Source organism: Nicotiana tomentosiformis, chromosome 4, assembly GCF_000390325.3.
Source record: "Nicotiana tomentosiformis chromosome 4, ASM39032v3, whole genome shotgun sequence".
Classification (NCBI taxonomy): Eukaryota; Viridiplantae; Streptophyta; class Magnoliopsida; order Solanales; family Solanaceae; genus Nicotiana; species Nicotiana tomentosiformis.
In genome coordinates this window covers 19,660,763-19,666,762 of record NC_090815.1, presented here as the reverse complement: position 1 = coordinate 19,666,762, position 6,000 = coordinate 19,660,763, and positions in this window count along the sequence as shown.

Genomic DNA, 6,000 nt, shown 5'->3' with positions numbered 1-6,000 from the left:
TGCGTGCAGATGTTGGTTGCTGATGTTGCTGTGTTCGTTGGGAGCTGGATCTGAAGATGTACCTGCGTTCCGGTTATAGCTGCCTCTTGTTCATGGTAGCCTTATATTTATAACGATTTGTTCATGTACATTTCGAACAGATGATGTATTATTTCATACTAGTTTGTAAATTTTATTCTTAGAAGCTCATGATTTGTACTACCAGTCCTTGGGGAGTTTAATAGAGTCAGCTAAATATTATTTGAATCAGCTATTTATAAATTGGCTTACCTAACGGGTTGGGTTAGGTTCCTTTACGGCTAGTTGCATTTTGGGTCGTGACAGATTCGTCGTTTCGATGTTATTATATGTGATTTGAGGCCTCGAGTAGGTCCTTATGATGTTATAGAACTTATTGGTATATGTGTACGGGGTCCCGAGAGGCTCCGGTAAGTTTCAGACGAGGTTCGGATAACTTTTGGACTAAGTTGAAGTTCTATAGCTGTTGGTTCTGTTGTTTCGCACCTGCGATTGGTATGCCACAGGTGCGAAGAAGAAGGCGGCGAACTGGAGCGCAGAAGCGAATTTATCATTCACACCTGTGGTTGCGTAGAAGCAGACGAAGGTCCGCATGTGCGAGGGGTGCTGGTCCAAGTTGTTCTCGCAGAAGCGAGATTTATACCGCATAAGTGGTGGTCGCAGATGAGACAAGGTGACCGCAAATGCGAGAAAAACCGGGCAGAATGCCTTAAGTTCGAGGGTTCTATATTTTTACCCATTTTTGGACGTTGGAGCTCGGATTGGGCGACTTTGGAGAGGAGTTTCACCAGGAGTATTGGGGTAAGTGATTCTAACTCGATTTTGGTTGAATTACACGAATCCATTATTGTTTTTATCATTTAAATTAGTGTTTTGGGTTGAAAATGGTAGAAACTTTCATAGACTTTAATTGAGAATTTGAAGGCCGAGTTGTGTTCGAATTTGAGTAATTTTAGTATTGGACTCGTGATTGAATGGGTTGTAGGATTTTGTGAGTTTCGTGGGGTTTCGAGACGCAAGCTCCACTGTTGACGTTTGGTTGACTTTTCGAACAAAGTTGAGAATTTTTATAAATTGTTAAATTGTAAGCATTGAAGTGTATTTTGATTAATTTGCATGTTATTTGACTAGTTTCAGACCGTTTAACTTGGAATTGAGAAGATAGGAAGGCGTTCGGAGGTTGATACGTGCAGAATGGAATTTCTGGAGCATTGTTTAGCTTGCTCGATATTGGATTCGGCTTGTTCGATGTAAGTAACATTTCTAAACTTGGAGTTGAGGGTATGAACCCTGAATGTACGTGTTATGCGATTTGTTTGGAGGTGACGCACATGCTAGGTGACGGGCGTATGGGTGTGCACCGTAGAAATTATGATGTAATTGATTCCGTGGAATTTTGCACTCAGATAATCTTGGCATTATCCATGTACTTTCATGTGTTAAAGAAATTGAGCTGAGAATCATGTTAAACTCATGCTGAGGCTATATGCCGATATTATAGTTAAAATTTTGTACTGTTGAATTAGTTGTTTTAAATTGTAATTTCACACTCAGTCATATTCATTCATTTCATATCATATTTCAGTCTCTGTTGCTATTTATTGATCCATCATATCATCATTTTAGGTTGATTTCATGACATTGTGAGTTCTAGAGACTAGAGAGATTGATGATTGAGTTGGGGCCTGAGGGCCAGATTGTGACTGATATTGAGGGAATTGGGTTACATGCCACAGCAGGTCATATTGACTTTATATATGTTATTATTACATGGATCGGGGCTGCACGCCGCAGCAGGCCAGATTGGCTTATATTTTTTCTTGGGAAGGATCTGCCCCTCCGGAGTCTGACATACCAGTACAGTACTGAGTGATTTTTTTTTTTTGTGTGTGGGGGTGATGAAGTGGGCATTTGAGGCAGACAGCTTGAGTATGTCAAGGGCGAGAGTGCCTGGGAATATCATCGTAAAATCATTTACTTGACATGCATACTTGGCATATAGGCATAGAGATGCATATTTTCTTGTTCTATGCGGTATTGTGACATTCATGGTCTGACATGTACATTGACATGTAGGCATAGAGATGTATTTTTCTTATGCCATTTGATAAAGAAATTTTTTATTGTGGAAGAAAGTTTTTGGGGGACAATCACAGTTTTAAAATTTACTCATATTTTGGTGATTTGGAGAAAAGAATTGAGTGTTATTGTCATCTTTGAAAAACAATGTATATTTTTTCGAAAATTATGAATGAACAGAGCATCATATCTTGAGTTATTAATTGTATTATTTTCTTTATGTTGTTATAAACTGTTTCTTGACTATTGATGATGGACTCTGACTTTTGTCCAAGCTCGTCACTACTTTCAACTTAAGGTTAGGTTTGTTACTTATTGAGTATATGGGGTCAGTTTTACTCATACTATACTTCTGCACCTTGCGTGCAGATTTCTGATGTTGATGTTGATGTTGCTGTGTATGGCGGGAGCTAGCATGGAAAATGTACCTACGATCCGGTCATAACTGCCTATTGTTCATGGTAGCTTTAAAAATTTTAATCTGTTTATGTATATTTCAAACAGATATTGTATTTTATTTCATACCAGCTTTGTAAATACTAAATCTTAGAAACTCATGATTTGTACTACCAGTCCTTAGTAAATGTGTTAAAGTCGATTATTTTGTCACTTATTTTATCAGTAAATTTCATTGAATTGGATTTTCGTAAATTGGATTACCTAACGGGCTGGGTTAGGTGTCATCATGACTAGTTGGATTTTGGGTCATGACAAGTTGGTATCATAGCTCTAGGTTTATAGGTTCTACAAGTCATGAAAAAGTGTCTAGTAGAGTCTTGCGGATCGGTATGATGACGTCCATACTTATCTTCGAGAAGCTACAGGGTATTTAGGATAAACCTCCCATCTTTATTTCTTTATCGTGCGGCATTGATTCGGCTTGAAGCGTATCGCTTTGAATTCCTTCCACTTTTTCGTATGTGCGTGAATGCTTGGTATCCATTGTGCATTAACGACTTGTGATTCTATGAACGAGGTACAAGATGTGTATTCTATCTTTTGGTAATGGGCCAGTCTAGAGGACTTGAGGCCAGGTTTAGACCGCAACTTAAGAGGGTTTCGGAAAACAGATTATCAAGGTTTAATTTGTATAAATTATCACAAATAATACCAGAACCAATAAGATGATTATGCTTAAACAAACTGAAACATCCATTGCCAAAATTTTAAAAATATCTAGCTTTATCCAATTTAGACAAGGAAATTAAATTTCTTAAAAGAGAAGGTACATAAAAAGTTTTAAATAAGTCTAAGTGACGCCCAGTATCTAGGATTAAGCGATAAGTCCTGATAGCTTCAACTGGAGCCTTCACTTTATTCCCCGTGTACACAAATCTTTCACTCTGATTTATGGTCTAGGTTGTAAGGAATCCCTGCATCATATTAGAAGCATGAATAGTAGAATCAGAGTCAATCCACCAAGTATTATAAGAAACTTCAATTAAATTTGATTCGAGACACGTAAAAGCACAAGGCGTACCTTTCTTCTCGAATCATGCCTTACGCGTCAGGCAAGCTTTCTGAAAGTGTCCTGGTTTTCCATAGAAACGATATTTATCATTCTTGTGTTCCTTCTTACGTACTTGAGAAGAGGACCCATTGATATTATGTTGTATCTGTTTAACTTTTTCATATTTCTTTCCCTTTTTCCAGCTCCTTGATGGCCTACAAGGTTATTGGAGTGGGTTCTTTGATTCTTCAGCCTTGTTTCCTCTTGAACCAGCATTCCGTGCAGTTCATGCACATTCCATTTATCTTTCATGGTGTTGTAGTTCATTTGGAGAGGATCATACTTAGATGGGAATGAGTTAATGATGAATTGAACAAGGAAATTTTCATCCACCTACATTCCCAAAGTCTTAAGTCTCGCAATATTCATTCTCAAAGTACCCATTAGTGTCCTAGCAAGAGACTTATCAGCAGTTTGGGACCATTCTTCCACAAGTTTCAGAAGTTCTTTCGCGCTTTCAGTTTTGGGAAGAGTAGTCTTAATGTTGCCCGCAATATTCATTCGCATAAACATTAGGATTAATCTGTTAGACCCGTCCCAATGCTTAAAATAGGACATTTCTTTAGCACTACTAGTTTCAGTAATAGCAGTTGGTCTCTCAGTATAAAGTGCAACATCAAGATCTAAAACTCCAAGATAGAATTTGATCTGTTCGCACTAATATGAGAAGTTGAGTTCGTTAAAGGTCGTAACAAAAGCACAGTGTGAATGAAGAGCAAGTGTTGCAAGTAAAATATGCTCATTCGTTAATGCTTTGAGTAAAAATTAAATATACTATCAGATTCAGAATGGTTTATGTACTATTAAATGTATATTGATGTCCTCCTTTGGGCGAATCACCAAAATACAACTTTAGACATTATGATGCTTAAATATTTTAACTTAATTCGATAATTTTTAATGCATCAGTTAGTAATATTCACTATCTTTGGATATATATAAATAAAACTAACAACACGTCTAAATTATCGACTTAATGTTCAATGATTAGAAGAACAAATGATCAACCTTTGGGAGATCCATAAATGTCTTAGAATCAAGAACTTCAATTTACCCATAAATATTATATCATTTATATGCATCACAACTTTTGGGTAATTGAATATAGATTCAACCATTATTTTGGAATTAATCATTCTTAATGATTCAATCACTTTGGTGGTTAACGAATCACATAATAATTCCAAAAGTATTTTAGTTTATACTTTATTAGTCCATGTAATGCATTAAAAGGACTCTAAAAATTGACAGTGCACGTTTCTTTACTACACTGAGAGCTTCATTATTTTATTCACATTAAAATTTCAAGAACGATATTGATATTTGAGGACAATGTGATATTGTTAAGAGTTTCAGCGGAAGCATCTCCAAGTATTAATCATGAAAGGATACTGGAATTAACTTCTTTCTATACTTTTTCCATGTAGTTCATAAATTAGGAAAAATCTTACTAGCTAATCCATTCAAGAGCAATTTCCAAGAGAAACAACTTTCATGGATATCATATGCAGAACATCAACTAAGTTAAATTCATTGCCTTTGCCCACAAATCTCTTTTTCCAAGAGAACAAACTTAAGATACTACCAAGTGGATGCACAAAAAACTTACATCTTAACCCAATATGAACTCGTATAGAAAGCAACAATATTCATTCTTTCCTAATATTCATGGACAACAATAAAGTGGATGGCAAAATAGACTTCTTTCAAATTAATTGTATTCATGATATCATAACAGGATTAACCGTAAATCCCTTAATCACATAACTAGGGTTCACAATTTGAGGGGACAAAAAAGGACGTTAATTTTAGCGAAAAATCATTAGTTCCTAATCCTTGTGACTCTGATACCACGTGTAAGGATTTATATAATTCTAGACTGTGATTCATAAACAATCTATACAAAATGCTATCAATAATCTCAGGGCTATGGAACTATATGATTTTCACAAGTTGTAATATATAAAAAATTCAGTCAAGAAAACATACTAGAATCGGTCATAATGTTCTTGACTTAATCGAACGGAAGGGAAGAACTGGAACTTCTGCTCTTGATAAAACCAATTTTCTTTTCTCTCAGAATAACCGAGATGGAATAGGTTATTCTCTTTTAATAGGCAGAGAGAGGGACCACACGGTTAATTCCCACTTACCATCAAAGTGGGTAATGGGAAGTTTTATAAAAATAACTTCCTCAACAAAATTAAAGAATTTAGCTAATATTATTAAACCAAATAATAGGCCACGTGGGCCAAAAACTAACAAAGTGGGATTTTGAAACTGAAAGGCCATTGCTATCATAGGAGTCTCGTTCCTCTACAAGAGACAGAAGGTTTGAGGGAATATGAAATTTGGAGGGAGGAGTTAGGAGACTAATCGCATTTGATAAATGC